At 47.2% G+C, this 26,264-nt stretch overlaps 1 long non-coding RNA gene across 1 annotated transcript in view; it reads right to left on the bottom strand.

Annotated features, from left to right (window-relative positions):
- LOC125945280 (uncharacterized) overlaps positions 1–23,148 on the bottom strand; it is a 66,048-nt gene extending 42,900 nt beyond the window's left edge. The window contains exons 1-3 of the long non-coding RNA XR_007466778.1: positions 23,071–23,148; positions 17,189–17,287; positions 15,048–15,122 (exon numbers count right to left, since the gene is read on the bottom strand). This is a non-coding gene — a long non-coding RNA (uncharacterized LOC125945280). The remainder of the gene's footprint in view (positions 1–15,047; positions 15,123–17,188; positions 17,288–23,070) is intronic.
- Between the last annotated feature and the right edge of the window lie 3,116 nt (positions 23,149–26,264).

Raw genomic sequence — 26,264 nt, 5'->3', positions numbered from 1 at the left:
AGCGAAAGCTTCTCACCGCGCACCCATCGCACCGAGAGAAAACGGTCCGAGTGTTATGCGACGCGTCTCGGTTTCGCTCAGCGAAAGCTTCTACGCGCACCCATCGCGCGAGGAAAACGGTCGAGTGTTATGCGACGCGTCTCGGTTTCGCACGCGAAAGCTTCTACGCGCACCCATCGGGCGAGAAACGGTCCGAGTGTTATGCGACGCGTCTCGGTTTCGCTCAGCGAAAGCTTTACGCGCACCCATCGCGCGAGAAAACGGTCCGAGTGTTATGCGACGCGTCCGGTTTCGCTCAGCGAAAGCTTCCAAGCGCAACCCATCGCGCGAGGGAAAACGGTCCGAGTGTTTTGCACACGCATCTCCGGTTCCTCAGCGAAAGCTTCTACGCGCACCCATCGCGCAGAGAAAACGGTCCGAGTGTTATGCAACGCATCTCGGTTTCGCACGGCGAAAGCTTCTACGCGCACCATCGCGCCGAGGAAAACGGTCGAGTGTTATGCGATGCATCTCGGTTTCGCTCAGCGAAAGCTTCTACACGCACCCATCGCGCGAGAAAACGGTCCGAGTGTTATGCGACACGTCTCGGTTTCGCACAGCGAAAGCTTCTACACGTACACGTAGCACCCATCGCGCGAGAAAACGGTCCGAGTGTTATGCGACGCGTCTCAGTTTCGCTCAGCGAAAGCTTCTACGCACACCCATCGCGCGAGAAAACGGTCCGAGTGTTATGCGACGCGTCTCGGTTTCGCACAGCGAAAGCTTCCACGCGTACACGTAGCACCCATCGCGCGAGAAAACTGTCCGAGTGTTATGCGACGCGTCTCGGTTTCACTCAGCGAAAGCTTCTACGCGCACCCATCGCGCGAGAAAACGGTCCGAGTGTTATGCGACGCATCTCGGTTTCGCACGGCGAAAGCTTCTACGCGCACCCATCGCGCGAGAAAACGGTCCGAGTGTTATGCGACGCATCTCGGTTTCGCTCAGCGAAAGCTTCTACGCGCACCCATCGCGCGAGAAAACGGTCCGAGTGTTATGCGACGCGTCTCGGTTTCGCTCAGGGAAAGCTTCTACGCGCACCCATCGCGCGAGAAAACGGTCCGAGTGTTATGCGATGCTTCTCGGTTTCGCACAGTGAAAGCTTCCACGCGTACACGTAGCACCCATCGCGCGAGAAAACGGTCCGAGTGTTATGCGACGCGTCTCGATTTCGCACAGCGAAAGCTTCCACGCGTACACGTAGCCAGGGGCGGATCCAGGTTTTTTTCTGAGGGGGGGGGGGGGTCAGCTTCTGTCAATGATGATGATGATGATGATGATAGTAGCCTTTCTGATTTACCGAAATGCACCGTTTCTGCTCACGATAAACCAGCGTTTTATACGGCTAGAGCAACACCTGTAGCCCGCCGTGGTGGCTCAGTCAGCTCAGGTGTTGCGCTGCTGAGGACGAGATCGCGGGATCGAATCCCGGCCGCGGCGGCCGCATTTCGATGGAGGCGAAATGCAAAAACGCCCGTGTGCTTGCGTTGTAGTGCACGTTAAAGAACACCAGGTTGACAAAATTAATCCGGAGCCTTCCACTACGGCGTGCCTCATAATCAGAACTGGTTTTGGCACGTAAAGCCCCAGTGAGAGGAAGAAGCCCTTTAGCGAAGCCAGGTATCGGTTTCTCCGAGCTTATAGGAAGAGGACGTTACCCAATACAGCCATGTGCTTGGCGGCTGTGCCTGATAATACAGGGTGTTCAAAACTAAGATTTATATGGTTTTCTTAAAATTAGGCACGGGGAGGCACGCGGAGACCACCTGTGCAAATAAGTTATGTGGCCAGGTGGGCACAAAGTCAGATGATAATTATCGCTGTGAGCAGCCGAATTAACTAAAGTTGAACAATTATTTTTTCTTCGACTGCAGTAAGTGGGTATGTTTGTATTGAAAACTTAGAGACAGTCGTGTTTCTACACAGTATCGATCGGAAGAATTATTCTAGCGTGTTCGTGCTCCGAGATATCCGACTCCAAATTTCAATTGTCGTACTGCGCAGAGTTATCGAGTCGATGCGGGAGTGGTTTATGCTTTGCGTTGCTGTGGAAGGGAGGCATTCTTAACATTTTTAGGGCATTGACATCCTAATGGGTGAAGTGCTGTCATGAGATTTGTGCATGACAACACCAAACTTAAAGCGGCAGTATGTATGAAATATTCGTTAGCATAGCTAAAAAGGTTTCTGCGGTTGATGGTGTAGTTGTTGCTTTTGATTTCAATAAAAGTTACAATACTTGGAAATAAGCAGTCACTTTATTTGCGTAGCCCAGGCAACGACCATGCCCGGTCGTCTAGTCACCATTACGCACGCGCATTGACCTCCGGCTTCTCCGCTCGCGCCATTATCTCGGCATGGCAGCTGCCGCCAGCATTACAGGCCGCGCGGTCGCGTGTTACGACAGCGGTTACGGGTTCTTCGATTTTTTTTTCACCAGCCGTGAGCGGAAGGGGGACAGTTATTATCTTCGCCAATGCCTCCGCCGCATTGTCACACTAAACGCCGCACTCAACAGCCGCGTCACATCATGGAAGAGCTTTGCGCCAATCCTCACTCTCTTGCATGCGTAATCATGCGAACGACAATTAAAATTTGGAGTTGGATATCTCGGAGCATAGACATGCTAGAAGAATTCTTCCAAGTGAAACTGTGTAGAAACAGCGCTGCCTCTAACTTTTGAATACAAACATACAAACTTACTGCAGTCAATAAATAGTTAATTATTCAATTTTAGGTAATTCGGCTGCTGACAGCGATAATTATCATCTCACCTTGTGTCCCTCTGGCCACATAACTTATTTGCGCAGGTGCTCTTTACGTGGCTCCCAGTGCCTAATTTTAAGAAAACCATAAAGCTTAATTTTAAACACCCGGTATGTCTAGCCTGTATTGTTTCTTAAAATAAAACTTGGGATGATCTGACGCAGGTTTGTTATAAATACGTAAGCACGGGTCCGTCTTTGGAGTTCTGTTGGGACACCTTGATTTCCTTAAGAAGATGCTTTGTGTTCGGCTGAGACACCTTCGTTTGCTTTGGAGCTCCAACGCGGCAACCACTACGCTGGTTGTTTAGGATATGCGAATCACCGCGTATGAAGAAGACTCATGACGCCAGCCAGAAGAACGATGTGGCCAAGTAGCCGAGAGCGCGAGCCAGCGTCTACATGTTTTGTTTCCCACACGACGTCATCCTTTTACACAAGGCGCGCATCTGCTCCCGTTTCTCTAACCACGCGTGGTTAGCGGCCAACGCCGGCGCGCTGGCGTTGGCCGCTGACGTCACGCTCCTCCACTTTGCAGCCGCTGCTCGAGGCTTCGCCACGCTCCGCGAGAACGGCCACTCAGATAATAAACGGATCCGGCGGCTTTGAGCCTCCTATGCTTAATGCACCACAATAAAACTGCGAAGTTACAATGAAAAACTTGTAGCGTACGAACGGTACTGTGCTCGTACTGGGTATTGTCAACGTGTAACTGTGATCACACTTCTTCTTTCTGGGGTTTTACGTGCCAAAACCAGTGATCACACTGAGTGCTACAGTTAAAAAAAGTTGCCTATGCGTAGTTCTCATTTTAGCTGTTAGCTGTTATTATTTATATCTGAACACTTCAGCGAGAGATCTCTTTCATTAAGCAGGTTGGTCGCGGAACCGATGACAGCCATTGAGGCAACCGGTGACACCTCAATGGGGAACAGAGTTGATCAGGCGCGAAGGCGCTCGCGCGGACATATGCGTGCTTGGCAAAAGGACGTCCCCTCGTTCATTCGACGCCACCGATGGGACGAGTAAGGCACGGCCGGCGCCAGGAGGTCCAAGGTGTTCATGAGAAAAAATAACTACGGCAACTTCGCGACACCACACCCCTACGGAATACAAATAAGCTTGTGAGCGAGCTAGCTTTACTTCTACATGGCTTATACCACTGGTACTCGCGGAAAATAATTTTGAAGAATGCTGGTGGCCATATTTTTTGTTTTTTTGCGACAGGGCCATCCCTCTGTTAGCGAGGGGGCGATGCAGAAATCTGAGGGGGGGGGGGGGGGGGGGTCAGGACATCCGGACATCCCCCCTGGATCCGCGCCTGCACGTAGCACCCATCGCGCGAGAAAGCGGTCCGAGTGTTATGCGACGCATCTCGGTTTCGCTCAGCGAAAGCTTCTACGCGCACCCATCGCGCGAGAAAACGGTCCGAGTGTTATGCGACGCGTCTCGGTTTCGCACAGCGAAAGCTTCTACGCGTACACGTAGCACCCATCGCGCGAGAAAACGGTCCGAGTGTTATGCGACGCGTCTCAGTTTCGCTCAGCGAAAGCTTCTACGCGCACCCATCGCGCGAGAAAACGGTCCGAGTGTTATGCGACGCGTCTCGGTTTCGCTCAGCGAAAGCTTCTACGCGCACCCATCGCGCGAGAAAACGGTCCGAGTGTTATGCGACGCGTCTCGGTTTCGCTCAGCGAAAGCTTCTACGCGCACCCATCGCGCGAGAAAACGGTCCGAGTGTTATGCGACGCATCTCGGTTTCGCTCAGCGAAAGCTTCTACGCGTACACGTAGCACCCATCGCGCGAGAAAACGGTCCGAGTGTTATGCGACGCGTCTCGGTTTCGCTCAGCGAAAGCTTCTACGCGCACCCATTGCGCGAGAAAACGGTCCGAGTGTTATGCGACGCGTCTCGGTTTCGCACAGCGAAAGCTTCCACGCGTACACGTAGCACCCATCGCGCGAGAAAACTGTCCGAGTGTTATGCGACGCGTCTCGGTTTCGCTCAGCGAAAGCTTCTACGCGTACACGTAGCACCCATCGCGCGAGAAAACTGTCCGAGTGTTATGCGACGCGTCTCGGTTTCGCACAGCGAAAGCTTCTACGCGTACACGTAGCACCCATCGCGCGAGAAAACGGTCCGAGTGTTATGCGACGCGTCTCGGTTTCGCTCAGCGAAAGCTTCTACGCGCACCCATCGCGCGAGAAAACGGTCCGAGTGTTATGCGACGCGTCTCGGTTTCGCTCAGCGAAAGCTTCTACGCGCACCCATCGCGCGAGAAAACGGTCCGAGTGTTATGCGACGCGTCTCGGTTTCGCTCAGCGAAAGCTTCTACGCGTACACGTAGCACCCATCGCGCGAGAAAACGGTCCGAGTGTTATGCGACGCGTCTCGGTTTCGCTCAGCGAAAGCTTCTACGCGCACCCATCGCGCGAGAAAACGGTCCGAGTGTTATGCGACGCGTCTCGGTTTCGCACAGCGAAAGCTTCCACGCGTACACGTAGCACCCATCGCGCGAGAAAACTGTCCGAGTGTTATGCGACGCGTCTCGGTTTCGCTCAGCGAAAGCTTCTACGCGTACACGTAGCACCCATCGCGCGAGAAAACTGTCCGAGTGTTATGCGACGCGTCTCGGTTTCGCACAGCGAAAGCTTCTACGCGTACACGTAGCACCCATCGCGCGAGAAAACGGTCCGAGTGTTATGCGACGCGTCTCGGTTTCGCTCAGCGAAAGCTTCTACGCGCACCCATCGCGCGAGAAAACGGTCCGAGTGTTATGCGACGCGTCTCGGTTTCGCTCAGCGAAAGCTTCTACGCGCACCCATCGCGCGAGAAAACGGTCCGAGTGTTATGCGACGCGTCTCGGTTTCGCTCAGCGAAAGCTTCTACGCGCACCCATCGCGCGAGAAAACGGTCCGAGTGTTATGCGACGCGTCTCGGTTTCGCTCAGCGAAAGCTTCTACGCGCACCCATCGCGCGAGAAAACGGTCCGAGTGTTATGCGACGCGTCTCGGTTTCGCTCAGCGAAAGCTTCTACGCGCACCCATCGCGCGAGAAAACGGTCTCGGTTTCAAAACCGAAACCGAAAACGGTCTCGCGTCTCGGTTTCACTTCGTGCCATCGGAGAACTCGACCCGCACAAGGCGCGCGGGTAATGGAGCAAAATTACAGTACTACCTGGAGTTGGCAACTCTGTGCGCCTCGGAAACGGCGTGAATGCTGACGCTATATTTGGCGGTGTTTTCCCCCGTCAAATTTGGCATGCAGTCTGGCAACATTCACCCCTAAGACTGGCAACAGACTTATACAACACCAGTCAGAACTTTGCCGTTTTCAGCTTGCACCGATTTCCATCCGCAACGAAGAACGCCAAGCTACGCCACCAGTGGATAGCTGCACTGAATAGGAAGAGCTACCAACCCAATGAAAATGCGCGAGTGAGTATGCGAGCTGTGTATATTTTGGTGCCACGTTCAACTTTGCGCCCTACGAACGTAATATGTGTAACACGCATGTTTGCTCCGAGCACTTCCTGGACAACAAACCTACAGAGCAGAATCCCGTGCCGATGCTTCGCCTTGGCCATAACAAAAAGGCAAGCCTTTTCGTGTTTTCATTCATGCAGAGCTCCCGACGGTTAAGAGGAACAGTTGAGTTTGCGGTTAGCGATACTTGCAGCTGGCGCGCGGCATGACCATTAAGCGTGAGTAAGTCGTAGGCAATAGAATGTTGCCCTGCTGGTGAGCGTTATTACTAATGAAAGTAAACTGAAGTCTGCTCGTCACGTAGCATGCGTCCACAAAGACGTAAACGACGACTGCTCGTCGCCGAAGGTGTTCTTGCAGCGCGCCTGTCTTTACATTTCAGGTGTCATTCGTAACGAATTCATTTGAGCCTCCTGAGCTCTAAACTGCGTCCGTGCTGTTATGCGAGGCAAAGCACGAAATTTTTCTTTTCATATAGCGAGGAAAATTAGGCGGTTAATTATTGTTGCATTTTGTAACAAAATTTTGGTCGCTCTCACCTGTTTTTTTTTTTTTCTGAGGGAGCGCCAACAATCTGATATGGCCTCGCATAAGCGAAACAGGTCTGATACCAGGTAACTGCAGTTGGTGGGGATAATTTCTTGGAATGCAGGTGCGGTTGTTGTCTTGTACCAAAGGGGTCCCTGATGATGCAGCTTTAAGTAGGGATGGTAATTTTATGTGCCCTGTAATAGTTGGTGCAACAACTCACACCTGCATCTGTCGTGCTCACCTTGTTATGCGGGCTTTGACAGCACATGTAGTTGAACATTATAACCACTGTAGTTCCACATTTTCCAATGAGTGCAGGTTTAGCGCCATACGCCGCTTGTTCTAAGTGCTATAGGCTTGTGTTCTGAATGTTGTGCTTTTAAGTGGTTGCACGATACAATTGGCGTTGTGGATTTTGTTTTTCATTTTGAGAGGAATTTATATCTTCCCAACAGTTATGGCACGGAAAAGAACTACAGCCCTTCTTACTATAACATATAGTTTGTTTGTTTTCAATGTGCAGGTGGTGAAGGGCAGGCGTCTGCTAATCAGGCAGGCTGTAAGCCCAGTCAAGCGACCTCGCCATTGTGCTGTCGAACGTGGCCAACCTAGCAGCGAACATGACAAACAAGACCATACTGAAAGTGCGGAGGACAATGTTCTGCGTGCTGGTGGAAACCTAGGAACGTTGCATGCTGGTACCCAAGCACTAGCTGCTGCCTGTCCACAACAGGAGAAAGAGAGAGAAACAACTTTAATTGAAAACACCAACAATCCGATATGGCCTCGCACAAGCGAGCAACACTGCACAAACGAGACCTCACGAGCAACACAACGATACCACACAAACGAGCAACACAAGCGTGAACAGGAGCAGCAGATCGTTCAGCAGCAAGTGCCCACATCCCAGCAGGTAGCGTCTGTTCACCTTCCTGCAGTGGATGCCCCGAGTGAAACAGCGCAAATGGAGACACCACGTCACACTAAACAAGTGTAGTAGAAGCTAAAAGCACAGTAGAACTGTATAACAGCGAACTGCAGGAGGTTTCATCCGAAAGGCTTGATATTGTCTCTGCTACATACGAGGTGGTGGTCGAAAGCACTGAAGAGGCAGCCCCCAATTTTTATTTTGAGACATCCTATGATGCAGAGAATCTCCACACTGTTGAGCTGTCCACAGTGTCATCACTTTCAGAGCCCGAGCAAGCAATAGTGCCAATGGATGTTTCACTTGAGTTTGTGCAAAGAATTTTGCACGAACACTGCTACTTTTCTTGCAGTGTGAAAAATGTTGATGCAGGAACTCAAACATCTATTTACAATACAGTTTCATTACCGCCTAGTCAGTACCAGTTTTACACTGGATTGAGCTATTGCGCCTTCTGTGAATTAGTTAACGTTGTGGAGAGTAAGGTCAGCACTCAATTCAAATTAAGCATTAGTGATGCTGTTCTGCTGACTTTGATGCGCCTTAGACTGGGCTTGCTCTATGCTGATTTAGCGTATTGGTTTGCTATATCTGTATCTCTTGTTGGTAAAATTGTTCGCACAATTCTTCGAGCACTAGCTGAAATTTCCAGACAACATTTGATCAACTGGCTACCTCAGGAGACCATACAGAGGTCACTTCCAAAAACATTCAAAGAAAGCATGTACAAGAACACTAGATGCATAATAGACTGCACAGAGGTGTATATGCAGCGCCCCAAGAAGCTGTATGCTCGTGCTCAGACGTACAGCCAGTACAAAGGCGGAAACACTGCAAAATTTCTAGTAGCCATAGCACCCACAGGCTTCATTATGTTTGTATCTAAAGTATATGGTGGCCGGGCTTCTGATCGGTTTATCGTGCAAGACTCAGGATTTTGCGACTACTTCAGAAACTGTGATGAAGTAATGGCAGATCGAGGCTTCATCTTGAATGAGAAGATGAAAGCAAAATGTGTTCGCCTAAATATGCCCGCTTTTACACAAGGAAGGAACAGGCTTGAAGAAGTGGAGGTGACAAGAACAAGGCGAATTGCTTCATTAAGAATACATGTCGAAAGAGCAATTAACCGTATTAAGACATTCAGGATACTCAAGTACAGTGTCCCAATTCATCACAAGAAACTTGTAAATGAGATTGTTGTAGTTTGTGCAGGAATTTGCAATTTGAAGTCACCCCTGATTCGCAGTGATATCATAGTTGAAGAAGGTACTCCGTGAGCGAAAGTACATGGCCTCAGGCTCGCTGAAAAACACTAAATTTAGTCGTAATTCAGACATACAAACGGACAAGTGGCCGGGAAAGCTCGCAATGTCATGTTTATACTGCAGTCCTCAATTTCAAGTTATATGCGTTGGTGAAAAAAAATCTGCTTAATCGCAGAATCTGTGGTATGTATACTTTTGCGCAGAGGAGTACCTGTGTCAAGTGCATTACTTGCTAGCAATGACTTAGTCATGGGTGCCAGATTGGTCTTGCAACACTTGCTAAAAGAAGGCTGTGTTAATTTTGTGTTGTGTATGGTAAGCTTTTTTATTTTTAGGAGTGATTTCACTTTAAAATCTGAGACTTGCATTATGTTTTTCTAAATGTTCATAGAGAGCCTGGTAGACTTTTCTTGCGAGAGGTTTCACGTGACCTGTGACATTTATTCTAAATATGCCAGAAAAAAAGCCTGCAAGATACTATACTTCCCAGTTGTCCATCATGTGTATTGACAATTTTTGTGCTTATTTTTTATAGCTGTGTTGTAGTATTACGTGAAATTTGCCAGTGTACATGTAAGGTCATCTCACACAAGTGCTCACGGGATTTGGAAGATTATTCTATTTTGTTTATTTATTTTATTTATTTATATACAATACCTACAGCGCCCTCTAGGGCATTATTGTAGGGGGGAACATCAGAAATAAAATATATTGTTCTTATATATGTTCACAAAGAAGAGCCTGATAACCTTTTTTTTCTAGTTGCGTGCGATTTCACTCTGAAGTCCAATATTTATTCTGGTAGATTGAGTCAAAGGTATGCCAGCAGGAAATCATGCAAGATGTATTCGCTAGTTGTCCTTATGTGTAGTAACATTTTTTATACATATGATGATTTTTATACCTTCATTGTAATCAGTACAATTTTCTAGTGTACATGTAAGGTCATATCACACAAGCGCTCATGTGATTTGGAAGGCTATTGCATGATGTTCTCATAAATGTTCACAAAGAGGAACCAAGGCGAGTCACCACTGTGCAGCTTCTTGTTTTCTGTGAAAGAAAATATTTGCACTAGTTGGGATAGTGCATTTTACTGTCTAGAAAAGTACAAGGCTGGAAACAATTTTTATTGATTCATCAACATAAGTGACAGGTATTTGTGTTCCAAAGGTTACAGCTGTGGACAATTTTATTTTTCTGTCTCCGTAGATTGTATATACATAATGTTACACTTTTGCTTTGAATGCATTGGCACCAGCAGCAGGGATATATGGGCCGGTATTTTGTAGCGATGCGTTATGCTTTATGCTATACTAGTCCTATCATCCACCGCTCACGGCCGGCTGATCCCGTTGATAACGTGAGCAGACCGTCGCTCTGACCACCGACCAAGCGCGAAAAGGCATTACCATCGGAAAGGCATAGCTACAAAATACCGTCCTTGGTCCCCACAATAGATCGTTGCTGGACTTGGTAAACAGAACAAACTTTGTGTGCACATGTAAGATGCGTGACTTGTTTTATGCCTCAGGGGAAACTTCCAAATAAAAATAAACGAACTATTGCACAATATGTCTTGCTGTTCGTTTTTTCGAGCTATAGAACTTTAGCTTATAAGTTATTTACAATAAATAAACAATATGCTGCAAATTAACCACTTTTGCTATACTGTCATTAAGTAGCAGTACGTAGAAACATGTCGTACGCTTCAAGTGCTGTCGAGCTTTGAGTGAGAGCGTCGTCTACCAAGGCAGGAAGGTAGAAAGAAAAGTAAAAGTTGCGCACTCTTGCAAGGCTGGAGCTTACGCATGCTGGGACATAGTTCACATTAACCAGGACAGTTCGCCTGCTTGTCCACACATAAAAAAATCAATACATTGATTTTTTATGTGTGGCAACAATACATTGGCAACAATACATTGTACTTGACTGTAGTAGCCCCCCCTGCCTGATTTAGAAAGAAAATATACACCATCTCCCTTCCTTACATCATATTTTCCGCTGTCCAACAAAGAGGAGCACTCTTCTGTGTAAGGGCACTTAATTTCAAGAATGGAGTCTGTGCCAACAAGTCCATCTGGGCTTGCAGATAGGTACGGTTCACTTTGCGACACCACAGTTCCTAGTCTTGCCACTTTTAGGCCAGTTTCTTGCTCAAACGCCTCCCTGGCTATAGGCTCACACTGTGTACCATGCATAGTTGCTTTGTTACCTCTGAAGCTAGACCTCAGTAGGGAAGCCAGTGCTCTTTCTGGCAAAGTGTGCTTGCGCTTAGGTATCTTTGACGTGACTGAGGCTGTTGTTCTGACCTTTCTACTGCCTTCCCACACACTGCCACGTTGCTCCACTGTTCCTTTGGCCAGGCTAACTTGTGCATCTAGAGGTATGTCTACATACCTTTTATAGAAATCATTACAGCAATGGCAGTTGTCAGGTTAAGTACCGCTATGAAAGCCATGAGACGGGACACTACGAGGTGCAAGTATTTCATCTGTAGTTTCTGCAGGTGGTGCATTTAGCGTTAAGCTTAAAATTGTGCCCGGTACTGATGCAAGACCTTTCAAAGGAACTGTATCAAAGCTTTTCACAAGCGAATTATGGTCCCTAAACTTCTGAAACTGAGGATCATGTAGCCTCGGGGCAGGTTTCCCATTCTGGATTTGCCTTCTTAACTTGAAGTCTATGCCTTGTATTTCTCCTGGAACTACATTCTTCTTTGTGCCACGGTTCCATTCAGCACTCTTGTCAGTACATGCTGTGCCAGTCAAACCAAGTCTGACAGCAAACTCAATCTTCCAAAGTAGAGCTCCTGAAAAAAATTTGTACCAATTCATACTTCATAAGAGACACTCCTTTAAAACTTCTGCACTACTGACACTGATCAAAATACAAGTTACTTTTAGTTCACTTTGCATTTAAGCAAATGGCAGATGGTCACATTTAAGTGCATAATTCACGCAGCAAAACTGCATGGCTTTGTAATGCATAATTTAGTAGCATGTAAAATAATTAGCATACCAATGTGGCTGCAAGCATGCGCTGCACCTGCCATGCAAGAGCAGTCCGCTGTGACGACACTTCCACTGGGCTGAAGGCAGACCCAAGCTTTATGCGGGGGCGCACTTAACGCCTGAGACCTTTCGACTTCTCCTTTGACAAAAATGGAGTGTGTGGCCATGTCCTTGTGCACAAGCAAGCAGCCTACCTTGCCACTTTCAACAAAGTTGTAGGCTTCAGTGCTTTTGATTGCATTCACTTCTTCAAGGTCACAAGCTTTTGTCTTCAAAAGGTAGTAAATAATATGGTGTTCCTGCACAGGAGGCAAGAGCTTCATGTCTTCGATCCAGTCTTTGGTTTCATGAAATTCAAGCGGATACAAGGCACCTGCACAGAATACATAGGATTGACACATAAATAAACAGTACTCAAGCCAATGTCCTTTACGTCGCAGACGCTGATATAAAATCTTAAAGCGCTAGTTCTAACAATGGCTACATAATTAGTCTATGCTCGCATAGCACACCTGTAATTCTGAGGGACGGTGGGATTCTGCACAACACTACCAGATTGGCTAACAATATCGCAACTTCGCTTTTAAGGCATTACTGTCACAGATAGCTTCTGAAAGGGATTGATGAACGATACACTTTTATTGGAACTCTAAATCGCAGGTGATGCTCGGCAATTGCACGCTTTCACATTTTAACTCGAAGGGGACCATTAAAAATTTTTGAAAAGTCACGGAGAGCACAAAACGAAAATACTGGCACGAGCGAAGATGCTGTTCCAGGAGAGCAGGCCCTGTCTCTACAATGGCGCCTACTGCTCCCCCGGGAAAATAATGATGCTATTTTGGAGGTAGAGCGCCGTAAGGCGCGAGAATACTATATTCCGGCATGACTGATACAGCAAGGCGCGAGAAACTCTGTCCGACGTACCGCGGACACGCGAGGAGAATAGGTGACGCCAACGAGGAATTTACCGCATGCTTCTGAGCACTTATGGAAGAAACACCGCTTTCCGCGAAACTCGTCGCAAAGCGTACACCCGGGCAAAATTTTGGCGCAGGATGCATGTTGAAAAGTAGAATTTTCATAAAGCTTTATCGCGCAACTTTTAATAATATATGGCACCAACATAGTGCTGTATATTCCTTCACAGGTTACGTGCCAAAAATACGGAGATATTACAGCTCACACGTGTTCTAGTATATAGCGCGCGGTTTGTACAAATGTAATAGCGTACTTACCCGATGTATTCGCTTCTGCAGTCTGCACAGCACTCAGCGTGGCCATTGCGGACTTGCATGAGGTCTTGAAGTTTGATTGAATTGCGGACTTGCATGAGGTCTTGAAGTTTGATTGAATCGAGACAGCGCAAATGACAGGTTAGAAAAAACGCGATGCATGCCTTCCGCCCAGCTGAAAAGCCGAAGTTTCGCTTTTGCGCTGGGTCGCATCTCCCGGTGTGGCAGCCCAGGCCTGCTACTTCGCGGCACTTGGAATAGTTCGCGCGACCGGCGCTCACCAATATGGCGGCGCGCTTTGAATTCACGGTGTTCTAGTCTATGGGCGTCTTGCGCTGGAGTTTGAGGTATAGTAGCAGCGCCTGGTGGCGGCGAAAAACGTCATCTGGGTAGTACCAGCTTGGATAGTATTGAGCCCTGGCTGTGGCAAAGCACGTTTCTAGCCCGCGTTTTGCGTCGATTCGCACTTTTTTCTGTCCTGTTTCGTGTGCTAAAAGGCTCGTCACTTCCCACAGACCATGGAGACCAGGCTGCGAGCTGGCCGCAGCCTATAGTTTTACGAAAACGGACTCTCCGTCTGCCATGGGACGTAATGCTGGAAGCAGAAGACATCGGCGACGCCGATCCGGAGAGTCCTAGCTCAGCCTCGAAAAAGCGTCATCGTCGTTACTGCTGCGTCGTGGGCTGCCATGAACAACAAGGCCTGAAACCCAACATCAGATTCTACCGTTTTCCTTCAAGGCCTCACGCTGCGGAGTGTCGGGCGCGCTGGATAACTGCAGTTCGTCGTGCTGGGTAAGCGAAATGGAGGACCGAAATAGCAGCAGGCATGGCTGGTGATTCACGATTCGAGAGCCGGCCACAGCGAAAATTAACAATTCTACTGGTGCGAAGTGGTGAAGTGACCAGGTGTGTGCAAATGACCACAAATTGTCGGGCTGATTCGGTGACAATTCACTACCCCACTACGAGCAGCACAGGTTAGAGAGTTGAATGTGCTCATCCTTGACCTCAAGCCAGTACGTTGAGGCAGCACAGCAAGGTAGTATTGATTACAGCACATCGATGTTCGAGCGCTGTCATTAAAAGCTACATCAAGCGAGCAATGCACGAGCGCGCGCTGCAGCGCGATTCGCACGTACTACGTACGTTACTGCGAGCTTATATGCATTGCATCAGTTATTTATCAATTGCTAGACAGATGGCCGCTACTACAGCGCAGGCATAACTACTTGTCTAGCGGCATGCCGTCAACAATAGACCCGCCGTTTCGCGGCATGTCGAAAGACCGCTGCCGTCGCGGCGCGTACGATCGTGCGCTCGAGCAGTTCCGTACAAATGTCTGCTTATCGCTACTGTTAATTCATTTATAGAAAGAATTTCTTCGCGTTTGTGCGCCTGAATCTAGCAGCGTGCAAACCTTACCTGAAGTTCAACTTCGCACGTGCGTGACTCGCTTCACTTGCGATTGACACCGCTCGAAAACTTCGCCGCTTATTTCTTGAACGGCGTACACGTATTCGGCATTGCATAATTTCTTGCCTTTACGCAGCGTGCCACCCCTGAAAAAATCTTCGGCGCCCGATATTCGCTGCAAGCCGTGGTACAACACAACCGAAAGTGGCGGGTCCATATTGTAAACCTGCTTCCCGAAGCAGACGACCGAGCTTGGTACTACCCAGTTTCGGATTGAGGGCGCTTTTTAGCACCATTTTTGCAGCGCCCCCTGGGCAACGCAAGGACCCCATAGGTTCGAGTAATTTTGAACGAAAGCATAAGTACCTGCTCTCCTTTCCCAAGGCACTTCTTTTGTGTTGTCGCTGGTTGACTAATATCGCTTGAATTCGTGTTGTCCAGCTGCAAAGAGGTTGGTCAGCGTTAAGTACAAATTATTTGCTTAGATTTATTGCTCTTTGCCTCAAAATGACTCAGACATAGTGCAGGTATAGTTATGTTGTAGACTGATGACATGTACGTAAATTATATTGCTAACATTACAACACTTGGTGCCGTGGAGGTCGTCTTCGTTGCCATCTTGTTGGGAAGAGGTCCAAACTCGGCTTGCTCGTTGGTTAGGAGCGACGTCAGCCGGAAGCGCAGGTTGGGGGCTGGTCTTCCAGCTTCCTGGAGGCGTCTGGGGCATGGGACGCTGGCATCTCCACCAGATGACACGTAGTACAGTGAGCAAGAAACGAAAAACTTGAGCAGGACAGGTGGCAATCACTTTAATGGGCAAACGTGTGCCCTAATTCGGCTGCGGTGACAGCGACAGGCGCAGCTGTCGGTCGGAGGATCACACTGCTGCGTCTCGCAGTCGCGCTCGGTTTATGCATGACAGGGAACATGCTCAATGTTCATATCAGGGCATCGAGCTAAAACAAAACAGACAATGGAGTAGCACCATTCGATTGACATCACAGGAGACGCATAGTTGCACGCATGCAACACAAACGAACCCGCCGTGGTTGCTCAGTGGCTATGGTGTTGGGCTGCTGAGCACGAGGTCGCGGGATCGAAACGGCTGCCGCATTTCGATGGGGGCGAAATGCGAAAACACCCGTGTACTTAGATTTAGGTGCACGTTAAAGAACCCCAGGTGGTCCAAATTTCCGGAGTCCCCCACTACGGCGTGCCTCATAATCAGAACTGGTTTTGGCACGTAAAACCCCATAATTTAATTTTTTTTGCCACAAACGAAAAGACCGCGCACCTGCAGTTTCTAACAAAACAGCAGCAAACGAGAGACGTCACGTGGCGCTATGCTTGGACAAGTTCCCACTATTTTTCATACTAATCTTTATACACTTAATAGCATGGAGTTTGATACAATAATCATCAGATGGAACTGTGGCACTGTCATCGTTCAGCCATCATGGGAATGATGGGTGGGTAGTACATGGATTTGTCTGATTTTCGTGCTTGTGGATTCAGAAGCTCCTGTGGCTTCGTTTGTTAAGCTTTCTCTGTGCTTAAATTGGCCTAAATTTCAAAGAAATTTACACTTTCTTTAATGCAGAAGGTAACAATACACTGCAGGCACGCATAATCGCTGCTAAATTCAGTGGTTCCGCTTGTCCATGCTGCCCGTCGCGTAACAATAAATAAAAAAATGCTAGCGTGGCGTAATGGTTTCAAAATCGGGCTTCTATGCCATAGGTACGGTGTTCGAATCCTGCCGCCGGACAATTTTATTAATGTTTCATGGACTTTTCATAACGCAGTACTTTCTTAAAAATTGTCCCTTCGTAAAGTCACTAAGCTATTTAAAAGCCATAAGGACGAAGTTTGGGCACATCCATGTACTACCCATCCTTCCATGCTGGCTCAACTGCTCTCAATGCAGCTCCAGTAGGCACTATAGCGCTACAGTTATCTCTAGTAATTTTGTATGAAACTGAACTCCCTTCTATGCATGGCTGTTTCTTGTTTTCTTGTTTCTCCACAACGTGGATCACATTAAGCAAATCTGTTTTTCGGTGTCTGCAGCTTTGGAAAGCGCTCATGTTCTGTCAAGCCTATTCAAGTGCTTTTCGCCTGTCTCTTCGCAGATTTTCATTTTTTTTTTTGTTAATACGTTGGAACTAAATTTGTATTCGTAACATATCTTACATTTTAGAAGTTCTAAAAGACACTTGAAGCTTTTGGTCCATGTGGTTTCCTTGAGAATGCTCTTTATAACGTGACACCAAATTAAATTTGTAGAAATTGAAAGGAGGGCATACATTCCGAAAAACGTGTGGCTTCAATAAAAGGCTATGTTATCTTTATAAGGGGATGTTGCGTTGAGCACAGCCCGATAAGCGTGGCGTAAGAGAATTTAAACACTTTATCCCCGCAAAGGTTCAATGTTGGGTTTGTTAAATTTAGAAGTTAATTTTGAGAAACAAACCGATTACAGGTAACTTAATCGGCAAGAAAAGTACCTTGTATGCTGTCGTCGTCGCGACTAGAGAAACAACCAGTACAGTGAAAATCATCCGCTTGAGAACACCCATATTTTCAGCACTACACCAGTCAGACTTCTGCAAGAGAAGGAATGCAAACTTTGTAAGAGTGTTTCTGTGACAAGGTCTCGATAAAACTAATTGCAGCGAAGAGCGTGACAATATTCGAGCATCATCGCCAAAGTAAAGCAGGACGCTTCTGGGTGATACGCAGCTAGTATGTCCCAACAGTACCATGCGCTCGGGTGCAATACTTTAAGAATAGAGCGCGTCCTGCTGCTGCCTTTTCACCGGTTATTCTACCTTGCTCGAATTTGACAAAGAAGTGGGTCGCTCTACAATTATGACAGTTGCGCTTCGAGATCGTACCTTCCACCTTCTCACCAAATAGATTGCCGTTAGCTTTAGCACATCATGGAACACTACTAGCAGTGCGCAGGGGACAACAGGCGGCAAAAGATAGAACAAGGGCGACGACTAGCAAGTGATTTTTTTCACTGGAACAATTTAAAAATGTCGCAGTTGCAGCCGAAAGACGAATCATCAATTGCGATAGCAAATTAGTAGACAGCTATACGGAGTAATGATATTAGTTTTATCAGCTGTATAAACTTGGACATGCAGCAGCACCAGCAACGCGCAGAACTGTTGTCGACGCCGTCGGCGTTCGGCCCGCGGTCGTCCCGAACGCGCGCGGCGTTGGTGACTGTTGCCGGTGCCTCTGGCGGCGGCTCGGAGGTTTTCGACGAAATCAGAACGGGACACTCGTCGATCAGCGTCGGAAGTCTTTACCACCTTCTCGCCTCGCAACATTTTTCTATAAATACGCATTTGTTGCCGCAGCTAAACGTCGCCTCCCCTCCCTCCCGTCCCCCCACAACTTTTCGCGCGACGGAAGTTGCGTTTGCTCTGTATATATGGAAAGGAGGAAAGAGACGCTTAATTCTGCAGCCCTTCTGGGTGCACGGCGCAGAATGCACGTTTGTTGCTGTCGCAACACAAATGAACAAAGTGCTGTCACAATAAAAAGTTCATTTGTAAGTTACTGTCTATGTGGCATTGACCGTCTGTTTTCTTTTCTGGACTGCTACTTGATTCCCAAATCTTACAAACCAGCGCCCAGCTATCTATTCTTCGACCAGTCCATCAATTCCTCCTCATACTGCTTGGCACAGTCCGTAAGGCACAGTCCGTAAGCATAGGCCCGTGCATTCTCAGTGACACGGATTACTACTACGTGAAAGGCTGCTTATCTGCTTACAAGCAAGTAAGTTTTTGAAACAAATAGAACAGAACTGTCAAAAATATTTGTTAGCGTCTGAAAAATGTGTAAAGTTCTCTTATCGCTGTAAATGTGCTCATTTTTAGTGCTTTTATATTTTAATCTTTTATTTCAAGACGTATTAGTTGGAACGCATACTGTGATACATTAAATTATATCTTGGTCATTGGTGTTGTGAATAGAAGTAAACAAAACATAATTGCTAAGGGAGTTATTGAGAACTCATGTGAAACTTCAAATAAGCATGAATGAAAGGAACATTTGCTATATTTTCTTTAAGTACTGAAACGGAAAGGAATCTGAAATATACGAGATATGCGCCTTGCTCCAAGTTGCTAACTTCTCTAAGTTAGGCACGCAAAAAAGTACTATGCAGATTTGGTGGTGTGATTATTAGCCATAGTAGTGTCCATGCAATGCGGCAAAGCCGTGGCCTCGGAAATTAGAAAAACGTGTAAGCGCGTATTGTGCAGGGATCATTTGTTTCTACTGATTGCAGCAAGCCCCCCTATTCTTCCCTACTGCATTCGTTAGGCTTTAGACGTAATCGCTGTAAGGTTGAGTAGCATCCGCAAGCCTCCTCAAGCTTGATTATATTGTTCTATCTGCTTTTTTATGCACAAGCTGGTCTAGTCGCGCGCCTAAACCAGCGCTGGAGCCATCACATGCTTTGCACAGTTTTTGTACAGTACTGCACAGTAATGTACGGGGCTAGAAAGAAACCAACTGCATAGAAAAGTCCGAATACCTTTTCTACTAAAATGAGCATCACTTGAAAATACGTGAATACATCTGCGGCATCAGCGGAACACCTTTAAATATGTATTTCTTTTTCTGTAACAATACACGGGTTCGGCACTGCCTCCCGGAGTCGACGTTATCACGCCCCCTTCATCTTTTCCTGCTCCTTTAAAAAGAGCATCTCTTAAGATAGGGTCGCACTAGTTTCCACTACTGTTGAAGTGTCCTGCCTATGTATTATGTATTTTGTGATCTTCGATCTTATGCTCCATAAAACGTAATGGAAACGTGTACCACATTTTGTGTGGTCTCATCATTTTACTTTTAGTGATTGCTCCTATTTACAACAATGCCCCTATAGTGGGCGCTGTAGTGGGCGCCTGTATAAATATATATACAAGTAAATAATAAATAAATAAACAAATAAAGGAATCAATGAATGTATAAATAAATAAATAAACAAATAAAGGAATCAATAAATAAACAGTTGCCAGTTCGCGCGTCCCCTTGTTTGCTTTCTTGTTGCTTCCCAGTAACACTAGAGTTACTGTGCACGCTTATATCTAAGGGGGGCATATACATTTGCTCTATATAACAGCTTTAGGCAGCGCACTTAGACACGATGATTTTGTAGCACTTGTTCATGTTTAATTATGACCAACATAATGCTCCCGGCATGCGCATAGCGAAACCAAGAACGAGCTACTGCTGCACGGTCAATGACTGATGCAGTTCGACGTCGCATGTAAGAGCCCAAATTTATGCGTCCGGAAACGGAAAGATAACGGATAACGGAAAGATAAAGAGCCTGAATTCACGACTGACCCGGCCCCGAACACGAGCTGGAACAATTCTTCGATTTCCCCTTCACAATTCCTAGTTCAGCAATATTTGGTTTTTGGGTGAAATTATTGCAAACTATTACCTTGCGGAGAAGCGTACCCGAGCACCGATGTGACGATTAAGGATCAAGAGATCTGGGAGAGTGTGTCCTCGTTTTCTTTCCTTTCTCTAAAACAATAAGCATTTTAGCAAGTGGTAGATTTGCAGGCGCCAAAAGCACAATTGAGTCATTCGGCTCTTTTGTTCTCACAATCAGGCTATTTCTTCAGGATCACGCGTGTCATTGAATGCTTTTCATTGAATGCTAGCAGGAACATAAAAATTCGTTTGTATAGCTCATTTCACCCATGCACGTTTGTTGCTATTCCTAAGTGAAGAGTAAATGTAGTTTGGAAGTATTTTCTTAAAAGTGACAAAAGGAAGAAGTTTTACGCTTGCGCATTCTTCTTTTTTTCTCGTTTCGCCCAGTCTACTAAATCACAGTAATGTCTCTATACCGTAGTTCTTATTCAGCATATTTTGTGATCTTCGATCTTATGCTCCATAAAACGTAATGCAAACGTGTACCATATTTTGTGTGGTCGCATCATTTTACTTTTAGTGATTGCTCCTATTTACAACAATGCCCCTATAGTGGGCGCTGTAGTGGGCGCCTGTATAAATATATATACAAGTAAATAATAAATAAATAAACAAATAAAGGAATCAATGAATGTATAAATAAATAAATAAATAAATAAATAAATAAATAAATAAATAAATAAATAAACAGTTGCCAGTTCGCGCGTCCCCTTGTTTGCTTTCTTGTTGCTTCCCAGTAACACTAGAGTTACTAGTGTTACTAGTAACACTAGTTACACTAGTAGCCCCCTAACCGGCCACACCACAACACACGTTGAGAACGCTTCAGCATTCGTGGAAACTGTGCGTGACCTTCATCTCAGTGATGACGATGTGATGGTGTCGTTTGACGTAACCTCCCTATTTACGAGTGTTCCTATCGACTTGGCCGTCGAGACCTGCAAAGAAGCCCTTTCCAAGGACGCCAACTTTGCTGACCGGACACCCCTGGATCCTTCAGAGCTGTGTGAACTGCTTCATTTGTGCTTAAGTAACACGTACTTTACTTACAACTCTAAAATATACAAGCAGACACAGGGGACTGCTATGGGGGCATCAGTATCCGTTACAACCGCAAACCTTGTAATGGAAGCACTGGAGAAAGAAGTTCTAAGAGAGTTTCAAACCTGCACCGAAAGTTTTTCTGCGCTATGTGGACGACTGCTTTTGTATCCTGCACAAAGACGACGTCGATCGGTTGCTACAAAGCATCAACTCCATACAACCGACCATACAATTTACTCTGGAGCTAGAAGAAAACGGCAAGCTGCCTTTCCTCGACGTACTCGTACGTCGTTCCGACGGCTGCCTATCCTTTTCCGTTTATCGGAAAATGACCCATACCGGTCGCTACCTCCACTTTGCGTCCTGTCACCCAACTGGGCACAAGACTTCTGTCATGTCATCTTTGATCCATCGGGCCACCCACTTATGCTCCAGTGAAGAAGAACTCCAAAGAGAACTTCTTACGGTACGCCAAGAACTGTCCAATAACGGCTATTCGGCTGCTTTTGTTCGCAGAATCGAAAAACGGGTGCTGAATCCTCAACCATCCGAGAAACGAGCTTATCAAAAACGGGCCAGCGTTCCCTACATACCGGGTATCAGCGAAGCGCTTTCAAGGATATTTTCAAAATATGACTTACGCATTGCGCATGTGCCATCTAACAAGCTACGCAGCAAAGTTGTCAACGTGAAGGACCGCTTACAAGACGAAAAGTTCCCGGGGGTAATCTATAAGATCCCGTGCCAAGACTGCAACTTTTGTTATATTGGCGAAACAGGAAACTTCATTCGACGACTGAAAGAGCACAAGCGCGATGTTTCAAAATCACCGCCACGTGTACAACGCACTGGCGGAGCATGTGCACAAGAGTCAGCACTCTATCGCTTGGGAAAATGCTGCAATCATGGCTAAAGAGAAAAATCCGACAACGAGACTGCTGCTAGAATCTCTGCTGACACAGACGACGCCAGATACCGTTAACAGGACAGATGGGAACATGCCTCAAGTTTATGCCCGTTCATTACGTCATATACTGCATATTTAACTGGACAACGATGCTACGTCCGCTGCATTGTGAACAAGGAACCTGTAAAGGTTCCGAAACGTCAAAACACTTTTTTGACTTGGTCAGTGACCGTAATTTTCATTAACCCAACATGCTACCTGACCAGACGAGCTTTCGTCGAACTCTTGACTAGAGTTACTGTGCACGCACCCGCCGGGGTAGCTCAGTCAGCTAAGGCGTTGCGCTGCTGAGCTCGAGATCGCGGGATCGAATCCCGGCCGCGGCGGCCGCATTTCGATGGAGGCGAGATGCAAAAACGCCCGTGTGCTTGCGTTGTAGTGCACGTTAAAGAACCCCAGGTGGTCAAAATTAATCCGGAGCCCCCCACTACGGCGTGCCTCATAATCAGAACTGGTTTTGGCACGTAAAACCCCAGAAAGAAGAAGAAGAAGAAGTTACTGTGCACGCTTATCTAAGGAGGGCATATACATTTGCTCTATATAACAGCTTTAGGCAGCGCACTTAGACACGATGATTTTGTAGCACTTGTTCATGTTTAATTATGACCAACATAATGCTCCCGGCATGCGCATAGCGAAACCAAGAACGAGCTACTGCTGTACGGTCAATGACTGATGCAATTCGACGTCGCATGTAAGAGCCCAAATTTATGCGTCCATTATCGAAAGATAACGGACGGAAACGGAAAGATAACGGATAACGGAAAGATAAAGAGCCTGAATTCATGACTGACCCGGCCCCGAACACGAGCTCGAATAATTCTTAGATTTCCCCTTCACAATTCCTAGTTCAGCCGGAACCGCAATATTTGGTTTTTGGGTGAAATTATTACAAACTGTTACCTTGCGGAGAAGCGTACTCGAGCACCGATGTGACGATTAAGGATCAAGAGATCTGGGAGAGTGTGTCCTCGTTTTCTTTCCTTTCTCTAAAACAATAAGTATTTTAGCAAGTGGTAGATTTGCAGGCGCCAAAAGCACAATTGAGTCATTCGGCTCTTTTGTTCTCACAATCAGGCTATTTCTTCAGGATCACGCGTGTCATTGAATGTTTTCCATTGAATGCTAGCAGGAACATAAAAATTCGTTTGTATAGCTCATTTCACCCATACACGTTTGTTGCTATTCCTAAGTGAAGAGTAAATGCAGTTTGGAAGTATTTTCTTAAAAGTGACAAAAGGAAAAAGTTTTACGCTTGCGCATTCTTCTTTTTTTCTCGTTTCGCCCAGTCTACTAAATCACAGTAATGTCTCTATACCGGAGTTCTTATTCAGCATGTCCCAGCTAACGCTAGATGAGCTCTTAAAAAGAAAAAGAAATAAATTATACGGTACACGAGTAATGCTGTTTGGTGATCAGTCACCTATTGCGCAAAGGAGGGTGAGAGAGATTCAACATTTATTGGTGCCAGCAATTCACGAGGGCGGACGCAGCCTCCCTCCTCCGCCTAGCAGACGGCCGAGATCCCCTGGGTCTCAGCCGCTGCCTCGGCCAGCTGGACGGCCCAGACCTGGTCTTGCTGGTCTGAGCTGAGCAGCAGGGTCTCCCACTGCTGCCGGTCTTGAATTTTGCGACCCTCGAAAGGAGCCGCCTTCGAGCATGCCCATAGAATATGTGGCAGATCCGCCCTACCTTTACATAATTTGCATTGATCGTTGTATTGCCCTAGATAGAATGTGCTGCAGGCCACCGGGTTAAGATACCAACGATGACATGAATTAACGAACTTTTTAATTACAACATTCAGGGAGCGAATGCTGATAGAAAAGTTAGAAATGCGTTCATAACATCTGGTTCAGCTGTTTTCAGTGCGCTATGTACTCCGTAATTATTTTGCCGAGCTTTAAAAAATGCGAGTGAAATAGAAAGAAATTGCCGCAGGAGATCTACTACGGTTGCAGTGTGTCACATGTAAGAGGTCGCCCGTGGCGAGAAAAGAGGACGACGAAGATCGCGGAGCGTTCCGAATGGCGCGAGCGTTTGAGGCACGCGAGCCGAGGTGTAATCCGCGAGGGAGAAGCATCCAAGCGGTATTATCGACGTGGCTCTTGAGCTGGAAGGTCGCTTCGTCGGCCATGCTCTGACGACGTGAGGGCGGAGGACCCGGCCACGAAGCTCGTGAAGCTGGCAAGGCCCAGGCGTAGCTGTAGTCCTCGGAGACGTCTGGGCGAAGCTCCTGGGACCAGCTGCTGCTGCTCACGGTGGTTCCGGTCTTCTTCTCGAGAATCCCTCTTCCTCAGCCAAGCCCGTTCAACCGATAATCACCGTGCTACCGGGTCGCCATGCCGATCGACGTAAGGCGAAGAACGCTTCGCGAAGCCTAACCCGGCAAGTGACACGTCAGCGGCGGCTACCGGAGCTCCAGCCACGCACTCGGCCAGGTCAACGGAACCGCGAGTCGTCGGCACTTACGGCATCAGCGACACCCCGAACGAACAAGTCGTGAGGCCTAACATGGAGAATGACACGTCAGCGGCGGCTACCGGGGCATCAGCCACGAACTCGGCAAGGTCGACGGAACCGCGAGGCGTCGGCACTTACGGCACCCGCAACGCTTCGGACGCGCACGACGCGGATCCAACAAGAACTTCAAACCGACGGTCCGTAAGAACCCGCACTTCTATATTGCGACGCAGTTAGACCGGGGCCAAGGTGGCCAGACTTTGATGAGTCAGCGCTAAGACTGACGTAGAGACTGTAAGACGGAGATAGGCTCCGAGACAGAGATAGATTATTTTTTGGTAGTTTGTATTTATTGTGAATTTGGTGTTTGAGTTCAAGTGAACATTTTTGGGCGAATTATGGTTCTAGTTTTGCGTGCCTCGTGCTTTTACCGTCCTTGTACATATTAAATCCTCGTTTGCTGTGCTGTCAATCGCGTCTCTCCTCCATCGAGAGTAGCACATGTACGCAACTCTCCGGCTCCCAAGCGAGTAGAAGGTGACACAGTGGTTGCAACCATGCCCCGAGAGAAATAGCTCCGCTCAGTCGTTGCCTTTGAGATCGCAACGGCGCACCTTTGCTCCGGCTGTTTCAATCGTCCGGAGAGGTCGTAGCAAAAAAAAGTGGCGTAGCCACCTGTCTCTCAACAGCGCCGAACTAGAAGCCAAGGATCATTCAAATTACTATACGTGTGTGTGTGTGTGTGTGTGTGTGTGTGTGTGTGTGTGTGTGTGTGTGTGTGTGTGTGTGTGTGTGTGTGTGTGTGTGTGTGTGTGTGTGTGTGTGTGTGTGTGTGTGTGTGTGTGTGTGTGTGTGTGTGTTGTGTGTGTGTGTGTGTGTGTGTGTGTGTGTGTGTGTGTGTGTGTGTGTGTGTGTGTGTGTGTGTGTGTGTGTGTGTGTGTGTGTGTGTGTGTGTGTGTGTGTGTGTGTGTGTGTGTGTGTGTGTTTTCTGAAACGCATAATAAAGATGTGACTGCGTAGTATTACGTCATTTCCTTTTGTCTATTCAAATGATTGAGCTTTCGCAACAGGACCGTCATGCCATGTTGATGGTGGATTATATCGAGATTGCAAGAGGTTTGGATTTTTATTCATCAACAAGGTTGCTTTCGCTATCAATCAACCCCTTGACAGAGTCGGTAATGCAACACATTCTCTTCTGTATATGTCAGGTCGAATATCAACACCTTCGAAGCAAACAATTGCTTATGAGTTCACTGGCCACTGGTTTCACGCTCTAACAATTCAAGATAAGATCGACGTATTTCCACGCCAGTGAAGCTGTTGGTCTGAAAACAAATGGCATTGTTGGAGACATCGGCCCATGCAATTGAGCTCTGTGGAGACTGTATGGCATTCAAGTAACTAAGGGCTGTTTCACATGCTATGACTGGAGCGAAATAAATCGATGCAGTCGCACGTGTCGCAAATGCGATTTTTAAGGGCCCATTTCACACGATTACGATTTAATTTTCAACAATGTGGTTGGTGCGACGCCCAGGGCTACAAAATGTCTTGATCAAGACAGCTACTAGACTTTTGAATTATAAGTACAAGACATCTTTTAGACATCAAATAGCTGCTACTGTGTTTCT

This window comes from Dermacentor silvarum, chromosome 5, assembly GCF_013339745.2.
Source record: "Dermacentor silvarum isolate Dsil-2018 chromosome 5, BIME_Dsil_1.4, whole genome shotgun sequence".
Lineage (NCBI taxonomy): Eukaryota > Metazoa > Arthropoda > Arachnida > Ixodida > Ixodidae > Dermacentor > Dermacentor silvarum.
Note: the sequence above shows the minus strand (reverse complement) of the source record. Positions and strands in the feature narration are given on the sequence as shown.